Source organism: Pelophylax lessonae (genome assembly GCF_965119305.1).
Source record: "Pelophylax lessonae genome assembly, chromosome: 10".
NCBI lineage: Eukaryota > Metazoa > Chordata > Amphibia > Anura > Ranidae > Pelophylax > Pelophylax lessonae.
In genome coordinates this window covers 114012888-114031782 of record NC_138777.1, presented here as the reverse complement: position 1 = coordinate 114031782, position 18895 = coordinate 114012888, and positions in this window count along the sequence as shown.

The window sequence follows — 18895 nt, the reverse complement described above, 5'->3', positions numbered from 1 at the left end:
AAGAGGTGAAGCATCTTTGAATTTTTTCTATTTTTCGGGTGTCATCGTCATGATTGACGATGGATTTACATCGAAGGACACTATTTTTTTTTTTATTAATTGAATAAAGGACTTGTCAAAAACGTTCATTTGTGTTTATTTTTTTGTATACATTTTTGGTGAATGGGTAGGGGTACGATGTACCCGATACCCATTTGCATGGGGGGGGAATGTGGGGGCCCCCTTGTTAAAGGAGGCTTCCAGATTCTGATAAGCATCCCTCCTGCAGATCCCCACAACCACAGATCAGGGTTTTTGAGAAGAGGCCCTTGTCCCCATCAACATGGGAACAAGGTGCTTTGGGGGGCACCCTTCAAAGCACCCTCCTCATGTTGAGGGCAAGCGGCCTGGTATGGTTCAGCAGGGGGGGGGGCGCTCGCCTGCCAGGCTGCATGCTTGGATAAGGGTCTGGTATGGATTTTGGGGGGCACTCCACGCCATTTTCTTTTTAAATTATTCAATTTAATTTAATTAATTAATTTAAAATCCATACCAGACACAAAGGGCCTGGTATGGACTGTGGGGGAAGGGGGGGCCCTACGCCATTTTTTCATTTTCTTTTGTTGTATTACTGGGAGCCGAGAATACATTACAGCCATGAGCGCGTTTGAATGAAATGTTTTCCTTTAGAAATGTCAGTATTTCTGCAACAGGCTACATACATGGTACAGGTGAGCCACTTCACAAGTAGGGATGATCGAACTTTTGAAAAGTTCGGTTCGGCCAGAACATCCGAACTTCCCGAAAGTTCGGCCCGGATTTCAGAACCCCATTGAAATCAATGGGACCCGAACTTCGGTAATCAAAAAACACAATTTTTAAGCCCTAAAACCCAATAAATGCCCCTAAAAAGTCCCTAGGGTTCTGGGTCATGCCCCATTAACTATTAATCACACAAAAAAAAGTTCTTAAAAATTGTCATTTTTGATAAAAAAGCCAATTATTGAAAAAACAAAAAAACAAAAAGAGAGATTTTTTGATTTTGACTTTGGATTTAGTATCTGGGGGGGGGGTCTAAAAAGTGTACATGTGAAGTTTCAGCTCTGTAGCATGTCCAGAACCATGAAAAAAAAAGATAATTTTTCAGTAGAACAGGGATGTGGGACCCTCCTTTTACACCTATATGATCTTTTTTTTCTGGTTCTGGACATGCTACAGAGGTGAAACTTCACAGGTACACCTTTTAGACCTCCCAGACACAAAATCACACAAAAAAAGTTCTTAAAAATTGTCATTTTTGATAAAAAAAAGCCAATTATTGAAAAATTAAAAAAAAAAAAAAAGAGATTTTGGATTTCGTATCTGGGGGGTCTAAAAAGTGTACATGTGAAGTTTCAGCTCTGTAGCATGTCCAGAACCAGAAAAAAAAAGGATTGTTTGTATTAGAACACTTTCAGCTCAGGGGGTTGGCTTCTCTTCTCGGTTTTCACACCTTGCCGGTTTCAAAGCAGGCATTTTTTTGGGTTCTTTGCAGTCAGGAAAAACATCTGAACTTGTGTATAGTGGTACTGTGCACAAGTTCTGATGTTTTGCCTGCCTCCAAAAACCCCCAAAAAATGCCAGCAAAAACACACCTGGGCATTTTTTTTTTTGACGCTAGCGTTTTTTTGGCATTTTTTGGGGTTCTTTTGAGGCAGGCAAAACATCTGAACTTGTGTATAGTGGTATATATACACACATAATTATATGTATATAGACACCTAGCCATATATAGGTGTGATAGTAGCAGAAATATATTACTGTAAATGATTTCATTAGCGCAAGCATATATTTCTGCTACTATCACACCTATATATGTCTAGGTGTGTATATAAATATATGTATGTGTGTATATACACCACTATACACAAGTTCAGATGTTTTGCCTGCCTCCAAAACCCCCCAAAAAATGCCAGCAAAAACACACTTGGGCATTTTTTTTTTGACGCTAGCGTTTTTTGGGCATTTTTTTGGGTTCTTTTGAGGCAGGCAAAACATCTGAACTTGTGTATAGTGGTATATATACACACATAATTATATGTATATAGACACCTAGCCATATATAGGTGTGATAGTAGCAGAAATATATTACTGTAAATGATTTCATTAGCGCAAGCATATATTTCTGCTACTATCACACCTATATATGTCTAGGGGTATATATACAGACATATATGTGTATATATACCCCCTATACACATGTTCAGATGTCATGTCTGACATCAAACATGTCCTCAAAAAAGCACTGGCAGTGGCAGCCCCTGCAGCATGAAAAATGCTTGGCTGGTGAGAAGCCATATTCCTGTCCCGAAGCAACTCAGAGAAATGATCATTTTTCTATAGCGGTTACCCTGCTATGGAAGGGTTTTGTCACCCTTCCATAGCAGTCACTGTCAGTTAACCCTACACTACACTACGGTCCCTTTACACTTAACACTTTCCCTACAGAAACTAAATTTTTGAGGCTAACTTAAGTGTAAAGGAGCACTCTAACTACACTAGATATCACTTTCCTCACACTAAAAATAGCTAAATGACACTTTGTAACACATTAGAACAGAACAGCATTCCACTCTCTTCTATGTCCCGTACAAGAATGCTAGGAATTTGGCGGGGGCGATCTTATATACTGGGGGGCGTATTCACTAATGATTGGTCTAGGGACCCCCTAGTCACTCCAATCACATTCCTAGCATTCTCCTGCCCCCTCAATTGGCTTTTGCTAATGGTTCTGGTCCAATCACGGTCTTTTAAAGGCCATTTCCTGAAGCATTGCATTTTGGTCGGTTCTGGTTGCCGAATTCCGAACTTTTTGGGCAAAAAGTTCTAAATTCGGCAGAACCTCGAACACCCAATGTTCGGGCCGAACCGATGGTGGACCCGAACCGTTCGATCATCCCTATTCACAAGCACATTAAGAGGGCCCCCCCCCCCCGGGAACCCTATTTAAAGGGTTTTTTTTTTATTGTTTAACTTTAAGCAATATTAAAATCACTGCTCCTGTAAAAAGGATCCTTTAAAAAAAAAAATGTTTGCATTGATACATGTCCCCCAGTGCAGTACAGGCGGTCTCCAGGTTACGAACAAGATAGGACTGTAGGTTTGTTCTTAAGTTGAATTTGTTTGTAAGTTGGATTAGGTACATTTTTTAAGAGTAGCTCCAGCCAAAATAATACTTTTTACGTTTTTTGCATAGCATAGGGAAGGGTTAACACCCCTGTACCATTTGTTCTGCTGTCTGTGTCCCCGTTCAGAAGATTTCACCTCACTTTTTATCCCTGTGAAAATTGGATTTTGAAAATTTTGGGTTGTTGTGGAAACAAGGATTGGTGATAAAGCTTCAGAGGTAACACCTTTTTCCCATGAGAACCCTTACAGGAGTGAATTTCCATTCCTAGGGCTAGATTTCCCCTCACTTCCTGTTGTCTCCCTCTGTTTGTAAGTAGGAGTCATTTGTAAGTCGGATGTTTGTAACCCGGGGACCGCCTGTACCTGGGTCCCCATACACTTTCTATAGCAATAACTTGCATATAAGCCTTTAAAGTGAGAGTTTATTTTTCATGTTCGTTTCCCATAGACTTTAATAGAGTTTGCATGTTTGCTAGAACTTTTTCCCTGTTCGAGATATTCTGGTGCGAACAAAACAGGGGGGTGTTCGGCCCATCACTAATCAGAAGCCATCATATGGGAGGACCACAAATCCTATATAAGGGGCATTCTGATATCTATGTTGGTCCAAAAGAAGAAGGAAAGGATAAGTAAAATGAGAACGATAATAAAAGAAATATACGAGCTTGAACAATTAGATAAAAAGAAAGTAGACTTGGAGATACAGCATGCCCTAGTAATAAAAAGGGATGAATTAAATGAATTACCAGAACAAGGGACTAGGCGGGTCTTCAAAAGAGTGGCTAAAAAAAGATACCAATGGGGAAATAAACCAGGAAAATACTTAGCAAGAATACTAAAAAATAAAACAAATCTGTAAATCTTATACTTTATGTAAGTTTGTATTAACTTTATAAATACTACAGCTGATTATATTCAGTAAAGCAAAATAGACATCTAGATACAGAATAAAAAATAATAGAAAATATACAAGAATACCTAAAGGAGGCAAGGGAAGATTGCTAGCCCTAGAGGATCCTATAACACAAGATCAGATTACAACAGCCTTAAAAGATTCAGCAACAGAGAGAGTCCAGGACCCGACAGGTTATAGTGTAACACACTGATACACATACCCAATACCTGAGAAATATCCACAGACACCTGGAGGATTTGAACAACAGAGGCAGACGCTATAACATCAGAGTGCGAGGCATGCCAGAAACGGTGGAGCCAGGCAACCTGCATCCTGTTGCCTCTACCCTTTTCAACTACCTACTAGGAAGACCACATGAAACTCTAATTGTAATGGAACGCATACACAGGGCTCTTCGCCCCAGAGGCCGAGACACAGACCCACCTAGAGACATAATATGCTGTATTGAAAACTTCAGAACCAAAGAAGAAATCCTCTCCAGAGCCCATCAAACAGGGCGAATCCTCCATCACGGATCAGACATAAAACTATTTCAAGATTTTTCTCCAATTACCTTACAGCAATGTAGAAATTTGAGGCCTCTACTTGACCTTCTAAAGGAAAGAGAGATCCCTATAAATGGAGGTTTCCCTTTTGCTTGCGGGAAACGCAGGTTGCACAGCATCTCTGAGAGCTCCAGAAGATCTTCACTCTTTTTGCGACACACTACACATCCCTATGATTGAACTGCCTGATTGGTATGCGGATCTTCGCCTCCCACAACCACCAGGAGTGGAACCAATGGATATGCATCAGTATAGAGGATCCCCCGAACCCTGGAGTCGCAGATCAAGCCACCATATGTCTCCGCCACCAGCCAACAGACGCTCACATGGCAGGGATAGTGTCCCGTCTTCTCCTACGCATCGCAAAGCGCGTCACGACTGAAAGTCCTGGCGAACATTTCCAAGTTCTGTTCCAAAAGACAATCTTTCATTAACGATTCAGCCTCCTGGAATTGTTACCCCAGAATTGATGTCACATTAAGACTTTCACACTCAACCCGAAGACCTTCATCTCTCTCTTCATTTCCACTGCATTCTGCAACCTCTACCCAATAAAACGGCACAGAAATGCATAAAAATACACAAAAACTCAGACACTTCAAAATGGCTTACTGATCTATATGCTATTTCTTCTTTCGATCCCAGCTGTTCTCTGGGATACCACTCAGGATCGACAAGGAAACTCAGCAAAATTCTCCATCCTCCTACCCAAAATTGACTGATAATATTGAGACATAATGTTTTGAAATAACTCACTATTTCCCCCCTCCCCTGTTTTTTAATTTTTTTTTTTTGCACGGTTCACATGCACATTCTCTGCACTGAGAGGAGTTCTCCTCATGTTTAATGAAAAAGTTTCAATATAGCTTAAACATTTTTTTTTCTCTTGTGCCAACCAAATGCATGCTCCACGCAATAAGAGGAGTCCTTCTAATGTAGCACGAGTTGCTATTTATTTTATTTTTTTCTCTTTTTTTTGCACAAATCGAATGCACATTCCCTACACTGAGAGGAGTTCTCCTTGTGTTTAATGAAAAAGTTTCAACGTAGCTTAAACATATTTCTTTTGTGCAAACCGCATGCATGCTCCACGCAATAGGAGGAGTCCTTCTAATGTAGCACGAGGTGCAATTTTTTTTTTTTTTTTGCACAAATCACATGCACATTACCTACACTGGGAGGAGTTCCCCTCGTGTAAATAAAAAAAGTTTAAACATAGCTTAAACTTTTCTCTTTTGTGCTAACCGCATGCATGCTCCATGCAATAAGAGCCCTTCTAATGTGGCCCGAGCTGCTTTTTTTTTTCTTTTTGTTTTATATTTTGGTGTACAGTTCATGCAGATGCTTTGAATTTTTGCTGAAACTGTTCTTTAACATGACTTTTATCAAAACATACATATGTCCATATTTCGAGATTGATTTTTTTTCTCTGATAAAGGTTCAACCCTCCATTGTTTAGCTCGTTACAGAATGTTAACCGGTCTTCTTTTTTTTTAGACAAGTTTGACGATTAACCACAAATGATCTCCTGAGTAACCTGTTTCATCATGATCCTCGGAATACAAGGTAAATGTGAAAAACTTATCCTACCTATGCCAATCATCAACAACCCAGAGACAGTAATAGAGGTCTCCAGTTCTCTCTCTTTTATTTATATATACATCTTGTCTATACAAATACTACATTATTTGTGTCAATCAATAACACAGCTTGCTTTTCCCCTTTTCTTTATTTTTACGAATACTGTGGGCTCTACTTTTTGATGTCCAGACAAATTTCAGACATTTAGAACCCTTCTCTCCGTTTCATTAGTGAACCCAAATGCACCCGAGCCAATACCTGTACTAACTCCTGTCACCCCTTTGCGAAACGGCCCTCGCCGATTTCGGTCACATCCCAGGTGTTTACTCACTCCAAAAAACCTCTCCATCCTAAACTTAGGCGGATTAGCAGGTTCTAATCCTCAGTCGGTTATTTAATCCTATCCCGCACCTCCGTCACCCTCAACCCACCTACCTCACCTTTTCTTCTATCCCTTCATCTCTCACCTATTCTTCTTTTTGTGCAGATATCATCTATCTACAAGAAACACACTTCCGCACCAACAAAATCCCTAAACTATATAATAATGACTTCCCCACGGCTTATCATGCCTCGATTGAGGAAGCTAAAACCAAAGGGGTCTCTATTCTTATTTCTAAACACACTCCTATAATAATCACTGATTCCTGAGGGGGGCGTGGTCGCCGTGTAGCTGCATGGACGTCTGAGAACGCAGCTCCGCCAGACCAGGGAAGCAATCGGCACACATCGGCATCCCTACGGCACTTAATACTCTTTTTTCGGGCGTACGGATAGAGGAGATCCACCTTCACACCCGATGGCTCGGAAGAAGAAGGAAACCGGCCATCTGCGGCAACTCCAGCATTTCTTCCTGGCCCAGGACAAGCAGCGCAGCCAAAATGGCGGTGGCAGCGGCGGATCTCCGGCCTCCTCCAGCGGGTCCTCTCAGCCGTCACCCAGCCCTCCACCACCATCGGCTCAGAAAGCAGGACAGCCTAGATCTCAAGCGGCATCCACCCCGCTGTCAAGGAGCCCAGTGAAGAGCACCTCGGCTGTCGGAGGACTCGCCAGCGGCAGAGGTAAGCCAAGGAGGGAACTCCTCTATGGACTCCACTAGGGAGCTATCTCCCAATATAGACACTTTTCCCACGAGTGACCGCCCGGTCTCAGAACCACGGCTGAAGGACATGATGATGTCCCTGCGTGCTTCCATGCACGCTGACTTCATGGAGTGTGTCCGCTCCTTCAAGGTGGAAGTGCAGGCCAAGACCAAGATGGGGGAATTCGCTGCCTCTCACAACGAACTCATTGATGCCCATTATAACCACGAGGATGAGATAGAGCAGCTGAAGTCTAAGATGGCTGACATGGAGGACCGCTCTAGGCGGAACAATGTGAAGCTTAGAGGGGTTCCAGAAACCGTGCACCCCGGGGACTTAGATCAATATGCAAAAGATCTTATTCTGTCTGTTCTCCCGAAAACCCCAATATCTGAACTCATATTTGACAGAATACATCGTCTCCCTAAGCCCTCATATTTGCCGGATGATGTACCCCGTATGTCATCATGAGGGTTCACTTCTACCATGTCAAGGACAATTTGATGTCTGCCTTTAAGAAGAAAACCCTGATATCAGAACCCTACTCCAGGATCCAATTGTATGCCGACTTGTCGCAACACACATTGCAGAAAAGACGGGCACTACACCCACTTACAAAAATTCTGAGGAATCATTCAATCATCTACAGGTGGGGTTTCCCAGTGAAGCTGACTATCACACACCACAACAAGACGCATGTAGTTTCATCCATACAGGAGGGCCTGGACCTGCTGAGGTCATGGAACTTGCTTCCCGAGCAGGGCTCAGCTCCACAGGAACCCTCAGGCCGAATCTCCCCGATATCTGAGGAGTGGCACACTATTCCACACAAGAAGAAGTGAAAAAAATCATCTAAGGGATTGCCGTCCCCAGTCCAATCCGACAGATCGCCTTCCTAAGTCTGGTCACCATGACCGCCTACTTACCCCCTGCAAACATGTGCAGTATACCTGCTCACAAGTTCGTTCTCTCTTTTGTAAACTTGCCTTGCAAATGTTATATTTGCTTTGTTGTTTCGTTGTTTTTTTTTCTTTTTCTTTTTTGTCTTTTTTTCTTGTTGGTCAGCAACACCACTGTGCAACAACTGGACTTTACGAGATCGTTACTGGAAACCACGGACCTTTGCTTCCCAACGCTGCGGATGGGGCCCTGGAGACCCTCTCTTCTACCCTTCAACTGTGAGTACACATCGGGCTGCAAGCTTAGCTCTTTTATTTTGACAACATGACCATCACAGTCACATCCCTGAATGTACATGGTCTCAACCACCCGGCCAAAAGGTCCTCTATGTGGAAGGAAGCATTGCTACTTAAAAGTGACCTTCTTTGCATCCAAGAGACCCACCTTCAGCAATCTCATCACCCTGCTGTGACTCACAGAAGTTTCCCACACATTTTCATGGCCTCGGCCCCGCAGAAGCGTAAAGGTGTACTTATCGCTATCCGTGACAGTGTTGCCTTTGCCTTGCATAAGCTCTTGGTGGACCCGAACGGCCGCTATGTGCTGCTGCAGTGTGAACTGAACAATGTCCCGTTTACAATACTTAATGCCTATGCTCCCAACACTCGCCAGCTGCGGTTTTGGAGGAAAATGTTCCGCATGTTAGATAAGCAGAAATATGGCTCGGTGGTGGTTTGCGGAGATTTCAATCTGACAGCTGATCCCAACTTAGACATCTCCTCGGCTCCTAAACGCCCACCACCTGCTCTGCAGTCACTTCTCTACGAAGCGGACCTGTTTGATGCCTGGAGGTGCCTGCACCCGGGTGAACGTAACTATACTTTTCATTCTCATAGGCACAATGCATACTCCCGCATTGACATGATTCTGACTGACAAGCATCTCCTACAGAATGTTCGATGCTCGGATATCCACAACATCACGTGGTCGGACCACGCCCCGGTGACTGTGGCCCTACAAGAGTCGCGGTCTCCGGGACCTGCGTATCTGTGGCGAGCTAATAGTCAGGTCTTGGAGTCTCCTCGGTTTGCCTCTCAGATTCCGGAGCATCTCGAGGAGTACTTCAGGCACAATGTGGGGTCGGTGGCGGATCCGACAATACTTTGGTGTGCCCATAAGGCATTCATAAGGGGCGTTCTTATTAAAATGTGTGCTCAACTTAAGAGGCAGAGGACGCGGCGCCTGGACAAACTCCTGGCTGAGATCTCCCGTTTGGAACCCCTCAACAAAATGTCCCCCTCTCCGCAACTGGCCCAACAGTTAAGAGACCATAGATCTACCCTGAGGGACTTACTGGTGGAACAGCAGGATAAATACTTTAGGGCTCTTAAACTGTCACACTACTCGGCTGGTAACAAGGCAGGGAAATTGTTAGCAAACAAATTGAGGGCCAAACGCGTTAAGAATAGAATAGCTTACCTTGTGGACCCTATCACTAATTCTAAGATAACTAACCCTCAAGAAATTGCTGACTCTTTTGCCAGTTATTATGAGTCCCTGTACAACCTCAAAAACAATCCTGATACCCCCCAACCCATGGAAACAATCATATCCTCTTTCCTGGACTCTGTTCGCTTGCCAGCCCTTAGTGCATCTCAACTGCAGGCTCTTAACGCCCCGATATCCGCGGTTGAAGTGGAACGAGCCATACGCACACTGCCAACGGGGAAATCTCCGGGCCCGGATGGCCTCCCCAATCTTTATTACAAACAGTTTACATCAACCCTGAGCCCACACTTAGCCACGATGTTCGCGGCCGCGTTGTCCTCTGCCTCTCTGCCTAATGAATTACTTCAAGCGTATGAGGTCACACTGCCCAAGCCGGGTAAAGATCCCACTTCCCCCCCTAATTTCAGACCAATATCGCTACTGAACACTGATGTGAAATTGTATGCCAAAGTACTGGCCCTTAGACTCCACCCGGTCTTGCCGGATCTCATAGATCCGGATCAGTCGGGCTTTGTCAGGGGCCGTCAGGCCTCAGATGCTACTAGGAGGGTGGTGGGGCTGGTGGATAGGGCTGGATCTGGTCGGGTGCCTTCTCTGCTGCTCTCGTTGGATGCGGAGAAGGCATTCGACCGAGTTCATTGGACATATATGAATCGAGTATTACAGAGATTTGGGTTTCAGGGTCCTATTCTAAGCGCAATATTGGCGTTGTACTCCAACCCCTCGGCGAAGGTCTACTCATCCAGCATGCTGTCAAGGTCCTTCTCCATCACGAATGGGACGCGGCAGGGTTGCCCACTGTCGCCTTCCATCTTTAATTTGCTTATAGAACCTTTGGCGGAGGCAGTTCGATCCTCCGCAAATATTAAGGGCCTCACTACCCCCACGCGCACCCATGTTATTAGTTTATTTGCGGACGACGTCATTATTTTCATGTCCGACCCGAGAGGTCATTGGCGGCTACACATTCCTTGCTACAACAATTCAGCCTAGCCTCTTACTACAAGGCTAACTTTACGAAATCCTTGATATTACCGTTGGGCATACCCCAGGCCTTATGTCGAAAGTTACAATCCTTATACCCCTACACTTGGAAACAAAATAGCATCCCGTACCTGGGAATTCAACTGACCCCCAAAGTAAACCTATTAGCTGATGCTAATTTCCCACCTCTAGTGGCCAAAATTGAGAAGGAATGCCGCAGAATTTCCAACACAGAACTTACCTGGTCTGGCCGTCTTGCCTCATTCAAGATGGTCCTCTTGCCCCAAATTTTATATGTATTTCGGACCTTAGTGATTCCGGTACCCCAGAAAATCATAACTTCCCTACAGGTAGCACTCAAGGGGCTGGTATGGAGGGGCAAGAGACCGAGAAGCGCCCATTCATACTTGATTAAGCACTGGTCTGCCGGGGGTATGGGCATGGTCAACATCAGAGACTACCTCTTGGCCTCACATTTGGCACAATTAACACACTGGGTGGCTCCTGGGTCTTCCACAGTGTGGAGCTCCATGGAAGCTGAGGTCTGCTCCCCCCTCCCCCTGCGGACGGTGCTCTTAGCGGACATATGGAGCCCGAGACCACTAATAGCGCTCCCCATTTCGTTCCAAGCCTCACTCCTTGCCTGGCGCGCGTTCATGACTCGCTCCAGTTAACATTCTGCGAGGGTGAGAATCCCTGTCCCGTTGGGCGTGCTGGAGCTGGTTATTCCTCACACCTCACTCAAAACCTGGGTAAACAATGGTATACTTACTGTGGACCATATCCTGACAGGAGATGTACTAAAAACATTTGCTGACCTACGGGAAGAATATTCGCTCCCTCCCACCGAATATTATTTGTACTTGAGAATATCCCACTTCCTCCACTCCTTAACGTCACCACATATCCATGTTCCGTCCCAAGGATGGAAGTTCCTATTGGGTAACCTTCGCTCGATCAGGGGAACTTCGCTGTTCTACAACTTCCTTCAAAACAAATTGGAGTATAGTAAGGCTATCCCCTTCGTGAAATGGGAGAAGGACCTGGATGAGAAGTTTACTGACAAACAATGGCAGGCAGCTTTTCGGTCTATTCGACAATCCTCATCGTGCACTAACCATTGGGAATTGTCCCAAAAGATAAATTTGAGATGGTATCTTACACCATACAGGTTATCTAAATTTGTTCCCGACTACTCACCCATGTGTTGGAGGGGGTGCGGTGAAGCTGCCCACCTGACTCATGTATTTTGGTCATGCAGACACCTGAAAGGTTTCTGGAACAGCTTGTTCTCCATGATATCTAGAATTACGGGGGTGCTGACCCGCCCTTCTCCGGCACTGGCGATATTGAACATAGGGATTGAGGCACTCCCCATGGACAGTGGTACAGTGGTAACGCACATTCTACTGGCCGCAAGGAGCCTCATAACTAGACAGTGGAAATCCGATTTAACGCCCACTACCTCGGAAGTTATAGCGTTGGTCAAAACCAATTACAATTATGAAAAGCTGCTTGCCTACAAGTCAGGTCGAGGTGCTAGATTTGATAAAGCATGGTTCAGGTGGTCCAAGTGGTTTCCGGATTAGTAATGTTACATATAAATACTATGCATATTGAAGACTGAATAATGCGCTGCTGACAAATTGTTGCTTTATTTCCCCGTTGTTACCTCATTCCCTTGTTGTTATTGTACATATGTCACCTAACCGTAAGTGGGATCACCTGGTGGGCCACACTTGGGCAACGGCAACCTCTCCCCTACTTGTTCCCGCTGTCACCATTTCAGGCTTACTAATCCCTCTTCCTAACTCTCTCTCCCTCTCCCTTCCTAGTATTACCTCTTCTTTTCTTTTATTTTTTTTCCTACATCCCCCTTATCACTTTGTTGACCATGCTGCTTATACTCTCTCCCTACTCTCCTCCTCTTCCCTCTCTCTGTCTTACCCCTCACCTTTCCTCCCTCCCTCCCCCCCCTCTCTCCCTCCTTCCTCTCCCCCCCTCCTCTTCCCCCCCCTCAATCAACTTCACATCTCTCCCCCCCTTCCTCCTACCCCCCCTCCCTCCTTCCTTCCCCTCCCTCCCTCTCTCTCTTTCTATCATATCTCCCCCCTCCTTCCCTCCCTCCCCCTCCCTCCCCCCCCTTACATCAGCTCCCCCTATCTCTCTCTCTATGTCTACCCAATTCTCCCCATATACTTTCTCTATTCCCACACCCTATCTCCCTACCTCACCTCTGAGGCTCCGAGCGACTCTGTTTACAGTATCTACACTCTAGAGGGGGGGTACGGTGCTCACGGTGCTCACCAGCTAGCTAACACATAGAAGTCAGAGAGGACATGCCTGCTGTACTTGCTGTATTCAATGTATATGATGTATCGACTTCTGCAATGACATATGTTATGTTTGTTTTCCTTTGAAAATTAATAAAAAAAATTTAATGGAAAAAAAAAAAAATAATAATCACTGATTCCTTAATAGATGTCAAAGGACGTTATATATTCCTTAAGGGCACTATATGGGGAAAGCCGATTATTCTAGCAAATATATACAGCCCTAACTCCACCCAAATCAGCTTCTTCAATGATATTTTCACCACACTAACAACATTCTATGAGGGAATTCTAATCCTTGGTGGTGACTTCAACATGACATTAAGTCCCTTGGAAGACACCTCCACAGGAACATCCTCTTTGCCATATCGAGCATTGCACAAAGTCAAATTACAGCTACAACAACTACTCCATGATTTTTGGCGTATCATGCACCCTAAAGAAAAAGATTACACGTTCTACTTATCTCCACATAATAGATATTCCAGATTGGATTTTTCCCTCAGGTACAAAATACCTGTTACCTGTTAGTCAGTGATACCAAATCAGACAATATATAGCTATATATATATAATGAGATCAGACAAGACTCAAGATGGCTGAATCATAGTGACCTGATTTATTACAGCGTTTCTGGAGTTTATATATACTCAAAAATGGGTTTGTCATTACAATCTGACGTACAAGAAATGGGTTGTTATTAACATCTTTTATCCAATCAAAGTTAACAACTAATTATAGTAAGCATTATGTCAATCTAGATCGTGATTCTCTGTCATATGGGAAATTTCTTGGTGACGTTCAATAAAAGTTCCAAAGGGGCTTTTTAGAAGATATTATTGGCTTTGTGGTCAGCTGTCCAGACAGAGTTGATATTCTGAGAGATAGGGAATTTCCACTGTTTCGGTCATCTGATATATTCTTAGCCTTTGCAAGCTCAGTGACACATGTAAAGAAATCAAAGTAAAATGAGATTAACTCAAAAGACATTTTGTTTAAGTTAACCATTCTAAATGCCAGTCAAGGCATCCTGCATATCCAGCAAGGTATCTTGTAAAGGCCAATAAGGTATCCAGAAAATGCGAGATAGGTATGCCACGACATCTCCCCCCTCTTGAGAATTTATTGATCAGGCTAACTAACTACCTATTCCGCTTATCAGATTCCTCCAAGGGAGCAGCCCCTTACGCTTGGAACACTGGCCCAGAGGGCAAACCTCAGTGGGAGGTGTCCGAGTCTTGGTAAGGTTCTGAGGCGGAGATTACTTCATACATGGGGGTTTTAGGTGACAGATGTCTCATCACAGCATACTCAGCATCATCAATCCCTTCTTATTTCCGTATAGAGTTGAAATAGGTTGTCTCCTTGGCCTTGGTAACCTTATCAACCAAACACATAATTATTTTAATTCAACAGATAACTAGAGATCATAATTATCATAAACATTAATATAAATACACCACTTTCATTATTTTAGGAGATAAGGCAAAACCTCCAAAAGACTGTGTTTATTAGGATGGGCGGACACCATTGGAAATAAAGAGGCTATAGTACCTGTTCCTGTGACACACTGAGAAAGTCAACTATGGGCCTTATTGCCACAGACACAATAGATTCCCAACCCTGAATGACCACCCTGAGGTGAAAATGGGTATTAATAACTTTTCTGCATAATACCCCAATTTCTGTCTGAACAACAGAAACCTGAGGGCTTCTCCTAGGTGAGAAATGTCCATATTGTCATTTAATATGGCTCATATTTTATGTTTAACAGTTTCATTTCTGTAATGCATGCATGTTTCATTTCATGGGCTGTTCACAGTCAGCTGTAGGCAGGATATGTTTATCAGTGCTTGTGAACAGTCCACCCTCCCTACATCAGTTTTATTTCCATAGAACTCTATACACACTGTAGGATTCTTGAAACCTGCGACTTTTGGGGGAATTAACATGTCCTTTTGTGCACTGGTAATGTTTCTATAGGATTTTGAAAACTCTGTCTGATTTAGATCCTCTAATGCAAGTGGGTTTACTAGCACAGGTATAGTCTGGGACTCTGGGTGTAATTGTGGACATATCTAGCACCCTGAGTACCCTGACTTCCTGGCTACCTGGTTTATTTAAACTCAACAGTACTTAGGTTGTCTGTCTCTTTTATACCCAACATTCCCATACATATTAAAAATTAAAAGAAAGTCATTGTACCACCTTTTTTCAATGACTGGCATGAATCCATGTATCCTTTCTACCTTGAGGGATGTTGGTGTAACCAATTTCACTCTTAGTAGCCTTACTTTATGACTTAGTATCCTCATTTGGATCTGGTAGGGATGAAAACACACTATTATGCATTTTTGTCAATTGCTTTTAAAGCGCTGCAACACATCTAGTGAGATCTGAGTGTGTGGCTTGCAATTGCTGTGGTAAATAGAGACCTTCTTCAGGTACCCACACCTCTCTTGGGAGTGTTCCTGACAAAGGAAAAAACGTAAAACAATCTACTTGTTTCTGCTATTATTTTACTCAACTTGTGTTTTTTTTTTTTTTTACCATACAACCTTTTGTACCTTTCCGCTACTCTGTGAGTGATATGGAGTGGGAAAGGCTTTCTCAATATTTAGTGCGGATAGGATCTCTTGTAGAACCCTTCCTGTAAAGTGAGTACCCCTGTCACTTTCCATAGGTTCTGGGATTCTATACCTGCACATTACCTGGGACAAAGGCCTTTTTCCTGTGGTTTGTACTGTACCCCTAGAGACTGGCCAGGCCTCAGGCCATCCTGAAAAATGTCTATACAAACTAAAACATGTGCATAGGGACCAGACTGTGGGAAATCAATGTAATCTATTTGAACTCCTTGGAAAGGACAGTCTGACTTAGGCGGTGCTTTTATGGGGTGCTTACAGCTCTACCAACATTGTACCTAGCACAGGTAAGACAAGAAGCAGTATATTTTGCAGCTACTCCAGGAAAACCTGGTGCTAACCAGTGTTGCATTACCAAGGTGGTCATTAGAGTCTTTGAGATATGACACAATCCGTGAGCTGCGGCTGCCACCCTCGGGTATAGGGCCTGAGATCAGACAGAAATGCTCCTCCATCCTCCAGCAACCAGTTACATCCTGTGTTGCACTGTTCTTCCGCCACTTCTCATGCTCCTGTGAGGGGGCTTTTTCTGCAATGATATCAAGATTGCCATACTTACAGGAGTTGGTTGCTTTCCTACGAGTGTCAGTACCCGGATAGGGACCTGTTCCAGTGCAGCCTTCTTCGCTGCTCTGTCGGCCCTTGCGTTTCCTGCAGCTTCTTCTGTGTCCTCTCTTGCATGTGCCTTGGTTTTTTTTAATAAATGGCCACCTTGGTGGAACACTGGAAGACTAAGAACAGTCTCTATTATATGTGCATGCTTTATTGACTTACCGGCTGAGGTCAAAAAGCTACAAGCTTTCAAAAAATATGACCAAAATCATGTCAATGTGAATGTTAACTCTTTAAAATTCACAGGCCTTTGCCAAAACCATCAGCTGCTCGTGCTTAGAACTTTAGATTTAATGCCTCTGCATTCCTTTTGTTTATTTTATTGCTGTTACTACTGCATACCCAGTTACAGGCTTACCCTCCTCTGTTTATAAACATGATCCATCTACATAAAGGGTCTCATCAGGGCTTTAGAGAGGAGCCTTTTATCACTGGGTCAAGCTGGCAAGAGACATATGCTACATACTGGATTAATGGGCACTTCATCTGAAACTGAACACTGAAATTTTAACTCAACACAAACATTTTTTTTTTTAAATGACTTCCCCTTTTCCTTTGAAGCCAGGCTCACCCCTGCTACTGTTATTCCTACTGTAAACCTCTCGGACGCTTCTGATGGGACATGCGGACACAGGTTAGCTGAATACCTTATTTCCTGTCTATCTGGGGGAGAGGGGCTGGCTGCAATTCTTTGCTCTAATGTCCAGTCTTTACACTATTTGTAGTAGGTCACTTTTTATACACCCATAATGACAGGAAGTAATGTACTTTTATCTTTCAAACAAATATCCTCTAAAACTTTGTCCCGAATTTCAAAAAATCTTATCAGAGGTTCCCCTTTGGTTACGGAGGGTGCCCCTGAAATACCACTTAATATACCATAATTATATAGAAATTTATTCTATTTTAAAACTTTTGGCTCAGTGCCAAATAGGGTTCAATGGTCATGTTAATTGCGGTAACCCTTTAATGTCTAAACAAAGATTCCTGGTTTAAAGGGCAACATATTATTTTTCATCTTAGTTTAATTTAATACAGAATAACCCCAAAAATATCATATGCCTTTCATTTATCATATAAAGAAACAATCTTTTTCTCCGTGCTACAAACTCCCAGCTTATAAACTACTTCCTCTTTTTATATCAAAGACACAGAGCCTGTTTTTTTTTCCTGTCTTAAAAGAAACCACGACAGGCTTATGAATTAAAGGGCAACGATCATCCTTACTTTCTTCTTATGAATACAAGATTTGCTGTGTTTTCTCATGAAACAATTCAACACATTATTGTTTATAATATATCAATACTCATTCAAATCTGTTTCATACACTTTACAAAAAATCTGCCATATCCTTTCTTATCTTATCCTACAACTAGGATTATTAGCTGTCCAACTACAGAACACTTTAATTGGCTGTGTAGCCCAAAAACTATGCTCCCAGAGGATTTAATCTTTGAATGCAAACTCCCTGGTCTGCCCCATTTATCTGGTAACCCTGTTACCCATACACTCTAAGGCCATGGTCCTAATGACCTTTCTCATCGACCCCTGGTCGGTATCTACGGAAACCCAGTTTCCTATTTCACTGTTATCCAAAAAAATGGAATAACTACCTCTAACTTCCAAGTTCTCTGTGACTTGGACTTACCTATAACTTCCAAGTTCTCTGTGACCTGGACTTCGGCCCTCACACAGCCGATAACTCTAACTTCCAAGTTCTCTGTGACCTGGACTTCGGCCCTTACACAGCCGATAACTCTAACTTCCAAGTTCTCTGTGACCTGGACTTCGGCCCTCACACAGCCAATAACTCTAACTTCCAAGTTCTCTGTGACCTGGACTTACCTATAACTTCCAAGTTCTCTGTGACTTGGAATTACTTCTAACTTCCAAGTTCTCTGTGACTTGGACTTAAAAACAGCCTATTACCATATGCATATGTTTACATATATACTATAACATAGAGATAGAAACCTTTACATGTATATGAAATGTCAGGCTAAAACAGTCATATACATTCAATGCTTGCTACGTCTCAAATGGACACTCCGAAATGAGACCGCTTTACCAGAACACAACTTTGGGTCACGTTCCTGCGTGTCCAAGACACCCACAGTGGTGAGGGTTGACCCAACCTCACCTTTCGCAAAAATGTTAGTAGCAATATACACAGCGACTAAGGGTTTAGGTTCTTTAAGAGGGTATTACGTCAAAAATAAAACAGAGTTACCTGGACGTCATTGGATGGACTGAAAAACATCGTAAGCAGACAATGGGCTTACCTGGCCAGATATTTTCAGTGTATCCAATGCAGTCCAGATGTCTCACTCCGTCCGCAGATGACGTCACCTCTCCTGGGCTCAAGCTCGCCAAATTGTTGTGGAATTTTCCCTCAGGTACAAAATACCTGTTACCTGTTAGTCAGTGATACCAAATCAGACAATATATAGCTATATATATAATGAGATCAGACAAGACTCAAGATGGCTGAATCATAGTGACCTGATTTATTACAGCGTTTCTGGAGTTTATATATACTCAAAAATGGGTTTGTCATTACAATCTGACGTACAAGAAATGGGTTGTTATTAACATCTTTTATCCAATCAAAGTTAACAACTAATTATAGTAAGCATTATGT